At 38.7% G+C, this 19,075-nt stretch overlaps 1 protein-coding gene across 3 annotated transcripts in view; it reads right to left on the bottom strand.

Annotated features, from left to right (window-relative positions):
- Positions 1-19,075, bottom strand: part of STAG1 (STAG1 cohesin complex component) — a 199,549-nt gene that overhangs the window by 172,649 nt on the left and 7,825 nt on the right. Inside the window, exon 1 of one of the 3 annotated variants that reach the window (XM_080409720.1) lies at positions 5,725-8,280. The exons of the other annotated variants lie outside the window; for them this stretch is intronic. The gene's annotated coding sequence lies outside the window, so the exon portion shown is untranslated. Of the gene's footprint in view, positions 1-5,724; positions 8,281-19,075 lie in introns of those variants that run through there. 3 annotated transcript variants of the gene reach the window in all.

The raw sequence follows: 19,075 nt of genomic DNA, 5'->3' as shown, positions 1-19,075 counted from the left end.
TATACTTTTTTCAAAAAACAACACTGCTGTAATTTGAGAAAAAAAAATCTAGTGGATTGCAGTATCATAGAACACTTCCTACACTTGACATTATTTTCATTTATCACAACCTAGAATGTGCTACCTTAAATCATTAATTTTCTAATATCATAAGGCAGTGTTACTTCAAGACCGAAAATAATGGCCTGGCTATATGTTGATCACCAAGAGCTATATGAATGCTCTCTAATTAAAGCAGTAAAAAATAAAAACCAAACAGAAGAGACTATTAGAGTTTAATAAGATACAAATGCAAATAATTTCTCAGGACTCCTCTGCACCGTACTTTTAGTTAAGTTTCACAGCAAACTAAAACCAGAAGTCAGTGGGAAATACCATCTTCAGCCCCTCTGAAAATCCCAGTCCCTGCCATCCACGTACACTGACCTGAACCGCAGCTACCGTGGCTCCTCCCTCCTGCGGCTGTACTGGCATGTGTCTTTCTGTCCACTTATGCAATTCAAGAAGTCATCTAGCAATTTTTAAAATTGTTCTCAAGTTGTTTGCGTCTGGATCAGCTCCCTGAACTGGCTCACCCCTTGCTCACATGAGCACAGGACTAGTGCTAGGGAAGAGACAGGGAGAATGGGACCACAAGACTTCTACTGGCCTAAATTGCTTTGGCAATGGATTGTACTTTGCTGAAAGGTCTTACAAATGTGAAAAAAGAAGCAATTTCTCAAATTTTTCACTTCCAGCATATAATACAGATGTCCTTCCTCTTTAAAAACAGATCTTCATGCTCAATAAATATAACACATTGCTTTCCAATGAATTGAATATGCATGCCTTTCCTAACCAAATTCTAAAGATGTCAAAGAAAAAGCAGAATGATATTAAGGCATTTTGGGTTTGGTTTTTTATATATATATGTAATCTTTGCACAAATAGAAAGAAAACATTTAATTATAGCAGATGACAGCCAGTTTCTTGCCAATACATACAATATCCTAACTAAGCATTTTCTCCACAAAATTATCTTACCCTGGTTTTGATGGGAGAGGACAGGGAGGGGGGAAGGGCTACCTTCTTTCTGACTCTCACATTTCTCATTTTTCTATCAGTATTAGTCTGCATTAACAGCCAAATCATACACACACACTCACACAACACTGCCAGTGACCTACTAGAAAGTTGCTATAGCAACGACTGCTTTCAGAAATACATGTTGTGCATTTTAAGTGCCATCATAGTGTAACTCATCTGTCAATTAATAACCACAGCTCAGAGTAACACATCACATACACCAAAAAAATTAAAACATAAACATTGTGGCTTCATTTCTACAGAAGGAAATATCTGGAAACCCACTGCAGGCTTAGACTCACTAACAATTACAAAAAAAAAAAAAATAAAAGACCAACAAGATGTAACTCTTGTATTTCTATTTAAGTGCACAAAATTAATGAAGTATGAAAAAAATTGATATGTAAAATATTACACTGGTATGTATCATTAAACGTCTAATTTAAGCAAGTCAAGCTACTTGTAAACTCATCTATAGGAGCATACAGAAAACCGTCAAATTTAGGTTTCTGTTATTTGTTTTGGGTAAAATCCCTGTAATAATAAATACCACCACTGTATTTTAAAATACATTGAGTAAACCAAAAATTTGAGTATACAGTTTCAACCTCACTAGACTTCAAGAAATCACCTGGTCAAGTTTTTTTCCTAATTAGGAATCAGATTAAGTGGATCACACTGTCTTTCTCTGGACCGAGATATCCACCAATTTTAGGTTAGTGTACTTGGTGATAACTATTATACACAAAGCATAACCACAGTACAGGAGTACACATCTAAAATGCCAACTAGTTAAATCTCAGAAAGAATACTTTAGGAAAATTTAACTATCACAACTTAAAAGCCTGACAATAATGCAGTACTACCAACAGTATCTTATTTAAGATTGGTTTTCCTTAAAACTCTGCCTTATACTAGCAGGTTATTTTCATGAGTACTAAATGCCAATTTTTTGCCAATCTCTGCTACGACACAGATCCTGTCCATAGACTGCCCTGTCTGACCTTTGAAAGGTAAGCGCATTTTAAAGTGGAGAATATTCTCTCTCTCTAAAACACAAAGGGTAGTCAGTTTTGAAAAGACTCTAGATCATGAAGTGCCTCCTGTGTCAATGATAAGGTAAGAAACACTGCAATGGTTTCTCAGCTCCAATATGACCTTGAGAAGTGTTTCAATTTCCTTTCTCACATCCTCTAAATCCAGTGATCAAACCATTTTCTCATATGACCAAGGTAAAAAATGCTTTCCCGTTACATTTTCTGCTTTGGGATAAACACCAGGCTCTTACAGTACCCAGCCTTTGACTATCTACTGGTACTGATGCTGGCTGAAACCCTTCTGGAAGGCACTACGGAGATCAGAATACAGTCAGACACTGTCCGAGCGCCTGCCTGCGTCCCTTCAGCCAGAGCCTGGTCCAGGTGAGCTCCACCGAGTGTGCCAGGCTGCTTCCAGGGATGCCACCATTCCTAGGGGGACTTCCCACATGCCCTGGATTTAACAGGGACGATATTCTAAAAACTGAATCACAACCAATCCTTTTAGCTTAGATAAAAAGAACTTTGAAAGTCTGATCCTTATACATGTGTGTGTGTGTATATATATATAGATATATATTTCATACATACCCCTCAGGCTCACCGAGGGAGCAAGGCCCAGAGACAGGGTTTCTTTCTGACTCCCACCTTGCAGTCAGTTCATATCAGCAAAGCAGGCAAGAGCACAAGTAACCGATGTTTCATTTCTAGCTATAGTTAATCTGACACTGAGGAACAGCAAGAAAAGCACTGCCTTAAAAAGTCACTTTCCACATCAAGACAGGAGAAAATTTTTTCTTGATAACCTGTGGACAGCTGGCAGCAGTCACGAGGCACAGGACTAATTAAACAGTATTGTTTAAATATGACAATCAAGTTTCCCTTAACCTCTTCTGCGAGATACCAGTAAACACTGTATTAAAGTTTTTATTACAAGAATTCTAAACTGTAATGAACCTTTTTAAAATCCAGAAGTTAGCTGATCACAGTTTCATGAATCATACCTTTAAATAATTGAGAAAGAGGCAAGATGTCTTAAATTTGAAAGTCATTAAAACAAGTCATGCCTATTCCTGGTGAATTTATTTTTTTTAAAATCAGTATAACTACATCTACAATAATCAAAAGACCACACTGGGCAGATGGAGGACCTGTAAAGACCAGTACTTTGACTGAGGTCAAACTCCAGCACAGGGCACAAGACAAGTGCAGTGGGTATAGCTGTACTCCCCCAGAACACGATCAAAATCCAGATCTTCCTGATTGCTTGCATCTACATACATTAGATTTTGCATCAATATTATCCTTTAACTCAATACTCTACACTTCCTAATATTTACCTTGCATGGTTGTTGTTTTTCTCTTTTTCAAAAACATAGTTGTATCCCACCTCAACAAACCCCTCTGAGAATAAACAAACCAACCCATCGTCCCTTACCACCTATGCTGAATACTACAGTTGCTCTTATTTGCTTTCCAAATCTACCTCTCCTCTCTGGATCTCTTCCTTTATTCAGTACAAAATCTCCACTTGTCTTCTTGACATCCACCCTGTCATCTCCAGGCACCAGGTGAAGTTCACAGAGCAAAGCAACCCCTTAGCAGTCTGAATGCCACAAGCATCCCCAGCTCTCCACCTGCACAGCCAGACCGTACCATATCCAGTTGTTCTGCTTCTTCATCACACCTTCAGGAAGGCTAATTTCTCCCCGCAAAACCCAATGTGAGAACCCAGATCACGTAGATCTTGACCGATGTGGTTTCCTCTCCGTGCCTTTCAATGACCGTGCCTCAAGGACCACAGATTCAGCCAGAAGAATAACACCTCCCTGCCAGGAACCAACCTCCCTTCCTGTCCCTTTTCTTCCACTGACCCAAATGAAGGTCTCATCCTGCCCTGCCCCATCCCCTCCCTCATTTTTGCCCCCATTTACATTCCTGTCATCAAGTTCAGGTCTACCAGCAAAATCACCTTTGAATGCCTGCTTCTCTACTTCAGTTTCAAATACTTCATATGTTTTCCCTTCTAAGTAGGGAATATTTCCAGTTGAAAAATGATATATTCACTATTTCAGAATATATTCCTCCAAAAAGTTAACCGTTGCTATGATGCAGACTATGCTGGCAAGAGCACAAAGTTCAGAAAACGAGGGAAGAAGGATGGAGGAGAAACTGCATACATGTTTCAGCAGCAGCCTAGTCATTTTGAGCAAGTATACTGCTTAACCGTATTCTTACCTACCTTCCATAAAAACCTTCAGAATTAATTTTTTGACCCCAAATATTTACGTCCAAGCACTTCTTGGTTTCTTTTTACCCCAAAATGAGTCTCTACATTTTATCCTGTACTTTGCTACTGTCTTACCGTTTGGAGGAGATACAGTGCTAGTGTTCACATAAATAATATATATTTTACAAAATCCCACTGTTGCCTTTCTACATAGATTTGCCTTTGTAATTAAACATTTCAATTGTGATGCTTATCACTGAGAATTCACGTGGTCTTTTGGCTCCATTCTTCAGATGGAAATCAAAAGGCTACATTAATACCAGCTTTGTTATCAGCATCCCACAAACACAACAGTTTCTTACTAGATTAATACATTAGCACTAAAATGAAAAACTGGTCGTTTAACCGAATCTTACACAGCTTTTTTCCAATAACCTATTTGTCATGCAGATAATTCTCACACACTAATTCTTAAAAGGTAATAAGGCTTTGGGATTCACCAGGCTTTCCTTTTATTTGAGGGTTGGCTTTTCTTCTGGGTTTTTAACATCAGGCTGTGTAAGTTTGTATTTATTAGCGATCTAGCAGTAATTCCCCACATGACATTGGCACTGTGTAAAACTCAAGACTGAACTGAAGAGGACAGGTGTCAAATTTGACCTGTAACCTCAAACCAGCTGAATTTTTCCCCAGTAAATGGATCACTGCTCCCAACAAGCTGCTACATTTCAAAAAGTAATTCTTAAAGCAAATACAGTGCTTCTTAAATTAAAAGTAAAAATCCGAATCTGGAAAATTTTACACAATATGCATAAAGTAGAATATAACCTTATTCCCCGTTGCACTGATCAACGTGCATTCCCATCCTGCAACCACTTGCTGACCAAGTGTGACAGGTTGAGTGCAGCAACCTCTTTTCTTCCCTAGGGAACTACAGAAACAACTAGTAAGACAAGAGTAAAGAGTGAAACCATCTCCTCACCCAGACAACAAGAAAATCTCACCTAACAGTATTTTGCTGTTGTACATGGATTTCTGTCAATGCAGTAACTGGATTATGTGGCTTCAGAAAAGTCAAGCACAATCCCACTTTAAAAAAAATGAATTTGCAAAAACACATCATGAGCCATCAAGTGAGATCCTAAATCTGATCAACTGCTTCATAGGGACTTCTGAGAAAGTGTTGATGCATTTTTCTGTTCCTTCTGCTGTCTTTCCTGAGAACATAATTGCTCTGTTTTAAACCGTATTGAAGATTTGCTTCTAGAGTAAAAACAATTGTTTCTGTTTTCGGGAATCACAAACTCAAAAAGTCTTTGCTGCCATCCTGATACACCGATAAAGGACAAACACTCCAAGGGAGTGCTCTGGCTGAGACTGCTATATACTTACACTTTCCTCATGTTTGTCTTCTCCAGCAGTTTCACGAGCTGTGGAAACAATGAACCTTGGTTCTCAATGGATTACCGCACTGTAACTCTGTGTGGATTCTCTAACATGCAACAACAATTTAAGTCCTGCTGTTGCTTTTATTTAGAAGAATATGTGTATGTAGGAGAGGAATGGGAAAGGGAGGTATTAACAGAGTAACTTTACCCAGTTATCTACCTCCACAAAAACTAGAGAAATTGGGGTTTTGGACAGCCCCCACCCCCTCCAAATTTGATTTAAATTAGTCACTGTGCTCTAGAGAGACATGCAGCAACTCAGTAATCTAGCCCGTTTAAATAACATGGCATGTTGTACCATTAAAAAAAAAAAAACCAATAACCTAACTCTGCCCTATTTAAAAACAAGACCAAAAATTAACAGTTTTAAAGCACTGCAACCTGCTGCTCTTTGTCCCCTCCTAAATCACGATTCCCAGCTCCTCCTCTGCCACTCACTGCACACCCCACTGTCCCGCAGGTCAGGAGCAAGTGGAACACTTGCAAAGCTGTATTGCCTTAGAAAACCAAACTAAAAATCATGAATCTTCAAAAGGTGACACCAAACTGCCCATACGGATATAAATTACATAGACCAAGAAAAGCAAGATATTCCCCAGAAACGTTGTTAAAATTCTTGGGTTTCCATCCAAGCAGCATATATTTGCCAAAAATCTTTAGGCTCCTTTGCTACCTTAAACACATTTGGAATACACACAGGTAATTAAATACATACTGAAGAACTATTTTAAAGGATTGATTTCTCTGTTTCCAAACTAATACATGTTCCTTACCTCAAAGGCTTGTTTCAAAAATCTTCCACAATTCACCACAGTTTAAAAAAAAAAATAAAAAATCTATCAAATATTCCAGAGCTTTAGTAGCACAAGATTTAATGCTCATCATTTTACCCGAGTTGTTAGCCTTTTTATTTCTTTATTTTTAGTGGGAGGAAGAAGGGCTCAAAAATTCGGGGAAGGAGGTGGTACAAGCAATTGTTTCCAGTTGACAAGCATTTTTTGCTTGTAAGAACACCATTTTATACCCTCAAGAAAAGTTACATTATGCTATTAACTTATAGGTTATGAAACAGATTATATAACTCTTCAAAAGGTTTACATCGAAGAAACATTTCAGTATCTCAGTTGATAAAAATTCAAAGGAACACCTACTGAAAGCACAGCTAATACCCATTAAAATGTTTGGAGAGATTTTTTCCCCTCCCCTAAGTGCAATTTCCTAGGTAATATCTAGCCCCAGAAAACTGTACTCCCTGAACAGGAAACAATTAGCAAGCTACATAAAAACTCTCAATGATAAAACAGGGTATGAAACATCACCACCTGAAGGAGCGCCCTCTAATAAAGGAATAAATTACAGTCTGATAAGTGCGGTTGTTCCTCTCAAAGGCAGTGTTTAACACAACTATGTTCATTTTCCAATACCTGCAAGACCACCTCCTTTACACAGAAATGCTTGGACAGGAAAGGCACAGCTCAACACAACAGCTCTGAAGAGACCCACTGCCCAAACATCAAGAGAGCACCTGCATCTGTCATACTGTATCCACACTACCCACCAGATTGAGTTGAAGTCATCTTCCAAGCCAATCATCTGTGAGCAGGACATTTAGAATTATCTTGCTGCTTCATTCTGCATAATCTCAGAGAAGAGAAAGCTATGAATGATTTCTCTGATAATATAAACAGCAGTGGTATAAACAGACTACATCAATGAATGCAGACAGCTTAATAAGTGACTACTGGGGTTTAGGATGAGAGGCAGCTTCTTGGTCCAGGACAAGTTGGTTTTGTCTCCAGAATGACCTACCAGCACAATCACTTCCAGAAAATAATCTCTACACATTAATACTCACATTCTATCTAAATCTGAGTCTATCCTCAGAAACTATGAAGTACTGTATTGATCACAGTCCTGCTAAGAGAAATGCTGAAAAGCACATTAATGTAGTGCTAAAAAGGAGTAGTGCTCTAGCAACACTGGCATGATTTTATGGAGAATTTAGCTGAGTGATAAAAGTAATATCCATTCACTTGTACAGCTATATGTAACAAGAAAAAGCATACTCCCTTTAATTTCAGGAAAAGCCAACTAAATTAATAGCTTTATTTTTCAGAAATACTTCTCAAGGAAGATGCAATGAATGTAAAACTTTAGAGTAACAGAACAAATTAACACATTTCCAGTATTACTGGACACACAAGGTATGAATTCTCCTGCTCTGGGTTTCAAAAAGAGCGAATGAACATGTTTGGGCTCCATTTAGGGAGGGTACTTTAACAGGAGCTACAACAGCTCCGTGCCATACAAATCTTCATGTACTTGTCATTTGGAAAAAGGTAATGGTGGTCATTAGCAATGCTGATGCTAATCCGCATCAAATGCTAATCAAAGAATATGCATCAATTAACACAGATATCAATGAACAAAGACAACTCATCAATAAACACAGTTCATAAGTGAGTCTGTGCACGTGCCCCTGCCTCAGTGGGCCTCAGCCTTCACCTTCAAACCTGCTCAGACTCACCCGCTCTGCTGCGGTGGCACAAACCATGAATGCCAAAAGCACGCGATAGGGGAAGAACACCGGTATTGTAGCAGAAAGGGGCACACCCTGGTAAGCAGAAAAAAGTCCTGATTATCACCAGTGGAAAGCGGTTAAGAATAGAAACTTGTAGCAAACTGAAAGGCCCCATTCTATCTACTTGATCCAGCTCACTGTCACACAAAAGACAATTACTTTAATGGAAGGAGAGAGGGTGGATGGCTTAAAAACACAGCTATGTGAACCTTTTTGGAAAAGTACCTTTTCAAGTGACAAGATGTAGCTTGATACTCAGAATAACCTACGACATGTTCTGGTGAGCTTTTGAATAAATTTGTAAGACTAGGTAACTTCTTGCAAAAGCTTTCTGTTGTTTCCCGGTAGCTTCTTGGCTACTGTTTGAGCTTATTCAAAAATCTGCAGGTCGGTGGGTAGTTAGCTTGTCTTCTCTTACTGCTCCATCAGGCAGTTCCAGCACCAAAAGGGTCATCCAGAGCCAGCTGCTATAAACAGGGCTTCCCTTCATTTTCCTCAGGGAGCTGCCATTCTCCGAGCAGCAGTAGCCCAACTGCTATAGCAAGGATCACTTGAGAACAGGGTGCCAAAAACCTTTCACCAGCTAAAAACGAGGAAGCTGCTTGATTAGGCAGAGAACCATAGCTTTCATTTCAATCATGATCTCAGAAGCTCTAAAATGGAAAGATCTCAGAAAATACAGAGCAGACAAAATTCACAATGTAGTTTCTAATCCCCTATCAACCGAGGTATAAAATCAGATAAACATGCAAAGGACTATTTTCTCCAATTTTAGCAAGCACATGGGAATATCCCAAATCATACTACGCATGAGAAGAGTATAGTCTAGCTGCCTGTTACTTAGTTATTTAACTAAATCCAATAGAGACACAGTAACAAGAATTTTAAAGCAGATTTTTTTCCTTTTACACTTTCCCTTGTGATCTGCAGCAGGATTTTTCTTTGCTCAACTTCAATGAATTTTATATATTAAAATAGCATCCTTAATTACTGCTTAGAGCTTTTATAAAATTTCAATGTTCAAATTTTATTGCAGCCATTTTAATACCCTTAATTAGTTCATTCAAATTTTTTATGCTAAATACTCTAAATTACCGAGTACTCTACCACTGCAGTTTTCTAATACTAAGACAGCTTTTTAATATTATAGATGTGACAGGTTCTCCCACCTAATGTAGTTAGGCTCACCTCCCTAGTTCATTACACAATTCACGTTCAATACAGTCCAAATTGCTAGTGGCTCTTTTCATCATTAATTACATATTTCAAGTCCAACACTAATCGATTCTCAGCCCATGACCGGCAGGAAAGATAATAGCAATCTCGCCTCTTATTCTTTAACTCATCCTGGCCTGTTCTACCGTTATTACCATATTCTCCTGTCTCTGTCATACCTTGCCTTCTAAATAATGTTTTTCAATAAGGATATGCTGCTTTAATGTGCACTTGTAAAGTCTCTAGCAAAACACGTTATCAATCTAACCCGAGCCCCCCGACACTTCCAGAGCAGAGCACATGTGCTAGATCGCCACATGGTCTTCCCAGACCTGCTCAGAAGAGGCAACAAGAGAGAAATGCATGCTGCAAATGCTGCACAGCTCTAGAGCAATTTCCATCATTCATTTTTACATTTCTTTATCAAAAACATTCCTGAATCTGGTCTTAATACTGCCAAGGAGAGCAAATGGAACAGGCTACCTTTTTAAACTAACCCCTTTAGGCTTACTGCCTTTTTCCAGGAACACTGGGAATCACTTGTGCGTTTCCTATGGAAAGCACCTGTCCTACCAGCAGGCTGAGAACTTGGACTTCGTGTATGCCTAAAGCAGGTTTTCAATGTTTTAAAATATGCATGTCAAAACCCACATATCCTGCATAAGTACAAAACCTCCTGAATGTAAAGCTCCCACAGAATTTACAGGTTAATTCTCCATTTGATAAACTCAGCAAAACCCGCACCCTTGCCTGCATTTCAGCTTTTTATGCCTGGGGCAGGGTTTCTTCTATAAATCTTTTCAGAAAAAAAACCCCGCAACATTTTCTGTCTAAAACTTCTATTTCTGCAGGTACCATTCAAAAACAGAACTGCAAGGACTTCACCTTGTATAAAGGAGCATCAACAAGCAGATCTGACAACACACAACTGTAATACAACATCTGCCTTCTTCAGTGGTGTAACTGAAAAATTCATATGTGACTGCATTAGTTTCATTAATACACATAACTATGGTTTTCTTACAGACTTTATGCCAGGAGGTGATGACACACCTAGCGCACAGCACTGATATAAAATAGATTCAGTTTTCCCTCCCCTACAGGGCTGCCATTGAAGTCTCCTACCTGTGTTTGATCAGGGAAACAGCCAGACTCCTTCACAGTAACGCAACTCATACCATAAATCTAACAACTACTCAGTCAAGAAAAAGGCTCCTACAAGACCATATGCAGTACGTAGTGATCGCATTCACCAGTTCACATTAAACCAATGCAATTAAGTTGCCACTCTACTGTACTAAGACTGAAATCACTTCTTTGCCTGCAGAAGGTACAGGCAGACACCACAGAAGTTGCAAGGGATCAAAGATTACTATTTTCAAAGGCTTGTTTCTGTCTGACAGAACTTGTAGATACTGCAGCTTTTAAGGAAAAGCCTGTTTTAATGCCAACCCTCTGAATGAACAATGCTAATGAAGCCTGACACTGAGCACCCCCAAAACTTAAACCTTCCTTCACAGTCAGAATTCAGGGAACTCTTGCTTTTGTGCCCGTGTTTTATTCAGGTATTAATTACAGTCAATACAGCCATCTTCCAGTTTCAGATATACTGGACAGATTAAAAGAATGCAAAATGAGCCAGTTATTAGTTTCGGCAAAATTTCCCACACTGAAGCTAAAAGCATCTCACCAACATTCAGAGAGCAATGCTGAGAAAATCCTGTATCTTAAGCTGAAAGAAGTTTCATGAGTTCCTTGCCAATGGGTACAAAAGCCTCTTCCACGAGTTTTCAATTATTTCTCAAAGGAGGGAGCACTGAGTCATTAACACCAGTGAGCAGAAACGCAACGGTTAATGTTTCCATAACACAAGTGTCCACATATTCTTTGAAGACGGAAGATACTTCTCAAACATGAAAATGCAATTTGGCAGCCTTGAAAAAAAGGCTGTCGTCTTGAGTAGCTGTTGACCTTACTCAAACACCGGGAGAACAATCTGGGAGAGTAAGATACCAGATTAATTGCTAAAGGAGGAAAAAAGACAACAGAATGAGATTTTAATTCACTAGAAAAATGGGAACCTGAACATATTTTAAAGTATCATTTTAAATAGGAGGGGGGGTTACAATTCTTTTTATTTAAATGTGAGCATTTAAACGGATGTTTATCAGTGACTGTTCTCTAATGTACAATTTAATTTCTAATTTGCTTGCAAACTCCCAAACTTATGATTAAGATTTGGATAAAATTAAACTGCATTACAGGGAAATGGAAGAGAAACCAATTAATACAGTAGTTAAATTTTGACCTGCAAATATAAAATGATTTCCTGAAATCAACAAACAATTGTCATTACAAGCCCAAATAAGACCGAAATGAACATTTAAAGTCTGCAATCTCTTTTCTGAGCAGAGCCCCCAGGTTACCGGGGAAAATGAATCCCTAAGGTCATAAAGACAATTCCTAACCACAGTGGAAGATTTTAAGGACAAACCACTTTGTCAGCTAGCTGGTGAGGTTCTTGTTCCTAATACCGAACCACCTAGTTCTTTGCTGTCAGAAGCAAGAAAATCTGATTTGAGTTGTTACACCCCATACTTGGTCTTCTAGCTTCCCCTTCTAACTGGCTGTTGGTCTGATCTATTATAGTGTTTCTTTCTCTTAAATTTCTTTCTTGGATTTCAGATAAGAAAGAGCTACAAGTTTGTGACACAAAAGCACAAACTTTATTTTTCTTCTTTTTGCTTTAAAACTAAACTGAATCTTAGTAAGCCTATTAATCAAGAACTCACACACAGCCACCGTAGCAAACCTCTCTAGACCACTACAGAGTGGCAGGAAAAGTCTTTTGGAACCTGAACAAAGAAAGAATTCTCCAAAACATTGCAAAGTCTAAACAGAACGGAGCAGAAGAGAAACTGGCGGTGCAATTGCGTGCTATATTCACGACACCAGAGTGAAAGATGCTGTCAGACTGAATGGATCTTGATGTAAACACATAAAGCTCAAACACCTTATATACCTTATACATATAGTGCCAAACTCCCAGGAAATCTGGGAGCAATTGACCTTTTTTTTTTTTTCTTCATCTCAGATATTTGAGAGCTCTTAGAAGGGAAAGAAGAGATTGATGATTAAGTTCTTCCCAGCCTATTATAAAGGACAATATTTTTGTAAGGTAAGTGATACAATCACAGAGGGATATGAGTTTCCCTGGGTGGTACATCTGAAGAATAAAGTTCCCATGATCTCCCAATTGCAATGTTAGGGAAGAACCCCATATCCTCAGAGAACTAGCCAGGTTACTTCAGAAATCATTTACTCCTGCACTATACGCAGTTACACCTAGTAAAATGCTCAATTACAGAACAAAGCATGCTCTATTAGGTTGAGAGCCACAGTAAGAAATGTGGTTGCCACAGAAGTATAGAATCAAAACATCAACTACTTCTCCACCCCCGAACAAGCCTCAGTATCACAATTATTATACATTAGACCACAAACTACTCTCTAACCTGCAGAGATACCAGTCTTCCAACATGCTTTTACTAACAACCACCACAAAAGAAACAGCACAGCAAAATACAGCTAACACTGCTGGGGAACTGTAGCTTAGCAAAGAGAGGAGACAGAGGAGCAAAGGAGGTTGTTCAATCACTGACCTCTTAGGATTTTTCACTACTGAAAGTCTTGTTCATCTGCTGACAAACCAACTGCTAGCAAATTTAAAACTCATTCAATGTGATTCCAAAAAAAAACCCCAGTACAAACTTAGTAGCTACTGATGATTTAGCAGACAGCATTGTAATTTCTAAGCGAAACATACAATATCCCCTATTTTATTCTGGGAGCTGTATAGAGCACTTGTTCCCTACCGGAGGCATGGCCTGGAACAATCCCCTAAGCCCTGCCAGGCAGATGACCTTGTGCTCCAAGCAGGAGCCAAACTGCTGGTAGAGGAAGCAGCGACAAGGGTGGAGGGAACAGAGGCTAATCAGTCAACAGCAGACGCTTGAGGGTGACAGGAGGGCAGCAAAGGTGATAGCAGTGATTGTCACATTAAAAAAAAAAAAGTGGAAAAACACTAACTGACAACGAAAATGCAATAAAAAAAATATATATGCAAGCTTATGAATATAAAGCTATTAAATGAACAAAATTCAGTAAAGCCTAGAAAACACAAGCTAGTTCCACTGCAATTCTAAATCTTCATCCTGCCTCTACCAATAGTCCCAAGTAAAATTAGCTTGTAAAACACAGTAAGAGAGTTTCAAAATAAGCAAACAAGGAATGAAATCCAAGTTTCAAATCATCATGCCCTTAAAATAATGCACTACCAATTCAGATCTATGTCAAGTTATTCACTAAAGATTACACATCAATAGGAAACAAATAGTGTCATTTGAAGAAGCCAGGATCCAAATAGTTAATGAATAAATGTTGCTAATTACATCATAACTAGAAGATTGGTTTCAAGGCTCAAAACATCCCTACTAGGTACAAAAATATACCTACAGTCTGAAAGAAACATGCTGCAAATACTGTCCATGCTGGAAGACAATTTTTTCTTAGGAAGACAATTTCTAGGCAAATTTTACAAGAGGACTGTAAAAGCCAGAGACTAGATTCACATTAAATATATCCCTTTTTCATTTTTTTTAGCATAATTTTTAAATTTTCTTTCCCAGCTTTTTTCTTGTCTCTTAAAGCTGCTACTATACTTTTACCATGAAAAAGCAAATCCTTTCTGTATTGTCAGTAGTCGTGAAGATTTGTACAATTTTATAGTAACAAAAAACCAGCATTTGAAATCAAAGGATGTGGAGAAACCGATGTTCCACGTATGCTCTCAACAGCTTGACACTGAACAAACAAGGCAGCCTCTTTCTTCACTACTCTTCATGAATATTGAAGACTGCAGCTAATCAAATGACAACACAGACAACTGCATCAGGCAACAACATCAAAAAGGAAAACCCTGATTCTCCTAGACAAGAGCAATAGGAAAGCCACGGCTCCTGTTTGCTCAAATCGCATCATCGCATCAGCCAAGAAACTAATAAAATGTTTATATTGTACATCTTGCTAACCACATAGGGGAAGCTGTTTTTACCACGGGCAAACATGATTTGTTTCACCAGTGACAACTGTTTTCCACGCTGGTTCCCATTCCGCTTTTCACTCCTTGTTTGTGAGAAGGATGAACATGCCTCTCGGGGACAGAAACCAAGAGTAAATCCAGATATGCAACCAAGTACAGGCTAATGCAGGATCTCAAACACTGGGATTTCTTGCAAAGCCTTACAAGAACTACAAACAAAAGGGTAACAGTAGAGCAAAGGAGTCTTGTGAAGAGCTCTTCAAAATAAAAAGAGAACAATCGACCTAGCACTACTAAATCTTCAGCATTAAAGCAGGGTGCCCAGTTCAGGATTCCAGGCTTCAAGACATGAACTGATAGAAGAAAGTCTACAAAGCAGCGGAGCTGCATCAGAAGACAAGAAAACAGGATTTATGAGGAAACACTGGGACACTCAAATACTCAGACACAGCTTGTGTTAGATAAGAGATCAAGGGGAAAAAAATGATAGTTCAAATGCATCCTGGTACATCAAAAATAGCTGGACATGACCAAACAAAAATCAAAGTTTACTGCAAAATGTGTAGGTTAAACATTAGGGGAAAAAAAAAACCAACCAAACAAAACAAGTAGCAAGAATATAAAGCACAGGAATAAGCTCCTTAAGAAACACAGTGGAATTTCCAGCAATTAAGAGATTAGACAGGCATCTGTCTAGAATATTGTAAATGATCTTCCCTCAAAACAGAGAAAGGGATTAACTCAAGGTGTCTCTCCGTTCTTTTTTGTTCAGTATTCTTCCAAGACAAAGTAACCAGGCAGAACCACAAAAGTAAAAGTAAATAAATAACCATTCTAGTACAAGTCCATTGTTACAACAAAACATGAGATTGGATAGAGATCTCCGAACACTACAGTTTTAATACCTCTTAGTGGCTGTAAAAGCAGCATGAATTTGGATTTATAGTTATGTCGCTAGGGATTCCAGCAATGCACACACACACACAAAAAAAATCAGTGAAATTTTTCAAATAAAACAATTGGATATAAACACACTTTAATAGTCTCCCCAGTAGCAGTTCTTTCATTAAATAAAGCTTCAACGGTAAAAATCTTTATAGCATCTAATCTCACAATATGGCACATCCCAGTTAGAGGATGAAGACATCTAAGCACTAGACTTCACAATTTTTCAGAAATAAACTACTGTCTCTAAAGGAGAAGAATTATAGGACAAAATAATAGCATGTTTCTGCTTGAAAGCCAGGCATAGAAGACTGCAAAGCAAATGCTACATGACACTATTAACCACTTGAATATTTTGGATAGCGGTCTTCAAGAAAACACACTGCAAGGTTAAGTCTGTGTTGGTAATACGAGAAAATTCTTATGAGCTGGAGTGCAAGGAAAAAAAGATTGTAAGGAACAGAATATGGAAGGGGCAGGCAGTCTATTCTTCTCACCACATATGATCAGGATATTTAGAATTAAGGAGAAAAAAAATGGTATTAGAGCCACTGGGTTTCACTAGTGAAAGCACTGATAAGCATGCAACAAAGTCACCAACTGGCCCCCCAACAAAGTAACCTTCCACTTGGGTACCGCAGAAAAATTGAGGCGTTCTGTACATGGACACTTTTGCTCACCTTCATAATGCACTCTGAAGCACTAACGATTCTAATCTCGACATCGGTGTTAGCTTTTGGCAAGGTTAAAAGCAGTTTACATTGTTCTTTTACTTCATATTCCATGATGACATTTTAAACTGCCCAAGCACAAAAATGTTGTTACATCTTGCTAGTTTTACTAATTTCCCCATGATGGTGTCTGTTTGAGTTGCTCTGGAAGATCTCAGCCAAAACAAATGTTCTCTCCTAAACAAAGTCAGGGAAACATTTGTTCATTATTTGAATTCTCAGTAACTTGCATGCTTTGGGTGAATATAGCACAAAAGATACCAGTTGGTAAGATCTGCCTTTTAGCAACTTAATGAAAACAGAGAAAGGATTTGAATCCTAGTTTTCAAACCTCGGAAGTAATGCTTAAGATAGTCTGGTGTTCAGGGAATGACTTGGGTTTACAGGTAACAGACTGACGTCTATCACCTGCCCTTCCCAACAAAGTTGGAAGGATACAGCATAGGTTACTCTCAGTGCGCCAGATGCAATCTGTTCCTTACGCAACATCTGCACAATAATGAAATCTGCTAAGTGCAGATCCACATCAGAAAAACATATCTTGTAGCCCCTACCAAGCTACTATTTACTACTTTGCAGACACTTACAAACTGGACAAGCTCCATGGATTTTTTAATTTTATTTTATTTTTCAGTACCAACTTAGAGGTATCTCATTAAAGCCACAGAACAGGTCAACTGCAGGTCTTCACCCTAGAAAACTCCTGCTGACTTTACCCACTTTAAAGATTTCAGTGGGAAAAACACCCCTGCATTTACTACAGAAAAAAAAATCCTTAATTTCATATTCAATAATTGATTTGAATAATTTTTGTTGGAACAAAAAAAATTATCTGCACCTAAAAATCAAATACGAGAATTTCCAGTCTGAAAGGTTTGTTTGTCAGAGGCATGCATTATTTGAAGCAAGATGTCAATAACTGCCTAAGAATACCCATCTCAACCACAGGCATCCTCATCTGAGCCATCTATAACAATGCAATAACCAAAGTTCCCCCTTAGGATTAAAAAAATCCCCAGCAACTAAGTCCCTAATTGCCTAAACTTACAGCTAAGGAAAAAATATAAACAACACTCTTCTGTGTCTTAAAGTTTTGGTCTTTGTTGCTGTTAAAAAGGGAAGTCTGGTGAACGTAAGACAACATTCAGATCATTTCTAACCTATCAACATGCCCTTCCCTTTCTTCACCACAGCTTTTTGTCTTCTCAACTTAGGCCTCCATTTCAGGGAACTCTGACGGTAATATCAGATGCAGGAGCTCACAGGATGAACATGACAGTTCTTAAACTAACCTGAGAGATCCATTCTTTTGAATCATCTCTGAAAAGAGTCTGACATCCAGTGAATATTAGCAATAGCTTGACCAGAGATTAAAAAGCTAGGGGGGTTTATTATTTTTTTTTTTTTAATAAAACATGCTACTTCAAAGAAGAGCAGGGAGCTGCAGGAGCTGTAGTTACTTTGGATGATACTGTCTCTGCTAGCTCCCACCCGCACATGATGGGAAGTCTCATTCACACACCCCTATCACCTCATTTGGTCCAAAGGGAGCTCACCCTGCAATTATTTCTTCTAGCAAGCTGCAAGCCAATGTTTTTGTACATTCCCATGTACTTCAATTAGCATTCGTTCCATCATAGCTTAGTTCCATAACTTTTCCCCGTGTCACATTTGTCTCTGCCAGTAATAGTGAACCTGCACGTATGCTCAGGATTCAAACAGTATAAATAAATCTAATAGCATTTATGATGGTGCTTTGTCTTATAGACAAAGAGATCAGGATTGGGGAACTACAAATCAGCACCAGTTGCCGCGCATGCTGAAGGCCTTTTGTGACTACTGTCACAGACACGCATTATCTTTTGACATAAGCCTGAATGCAAACATGAGTTACAAAGGATCAACACGTTGCCTTCAGGATAGAGGCAGATACAACAGTTAAACCCCAGATGTGGGTGTTATCAAAGCATGACTTTAGGTCAAGGAAGTTGTTTGAGGGAGAGACAACAAAGGAGCTAACTGCCAAAAATGTATGGCCAAGTAAGACATGGAAGGGATATTCTTAGCTGTGTATTTCACAATAAAATGAACTGCATCAGTGACATATCCTAGTAATACCTCAGAATTTACTACCAAAAACACTGGTTCTATATCCTGGCACTCCATGGAGAGAGACTCCCAAGGTCTGTGCAAATGCTATGGATGACACCGGTGAAGGACAACGCTCTTGCAAAAGGCCTGGTGCTCCTCACAGATGAAGTCCTGGCAGAAAACTCTAAGAAAATATTCTGAAGGATTTGAAAAGTTTCAAGTTTCAGCAGTCTCACAACAATGCATTTGCCTAGGAAAACAAAACTTCCGAAAACGATGGCAACTACAACTGACGGCAGCTACAACTGACGATTCCTCCCCCTGCCCCCCAAACTTCGCTTCCCTTGACTCTTACTCCTCACTAAGGCCCTCGTCTTTTCCCTCTCCACTTTCTACCTGGACACCAACAAGCTCTAAATCAACAAACAGTAATGAGAAATCAGAAGAGTAAGGCATACCAATGGAAAAAAGTTTGGTTTAGCAGCTTTTAATGGCAATGCCATTAACAAACATTTCAACTCAAAGACAAGAAATTCACATTTCAATAGCCACCTCAGGCAGTGAGAATTCACACACAAACCCATGCACCAGTGCTTCCAGTCTCTAACACTGGTGCTCCATAGTTACATGA

This window comes from Falco punctatus (genome assembly GCF_963210335.1).
Source record: "Falco punctatus genome assembly, chromosome: 13".
NCBI classification, from domain to species: Eukaryota; Metazoa; Chordata; class Aves; order Falconiformes; family Falconidae; genus Falco; species Falco punctatus.
The sequence above is the reverse complement of the archived record's forward strand: the minus strand, read 5'-3'. Positions and strand labels throughout refer to the sequence as shown.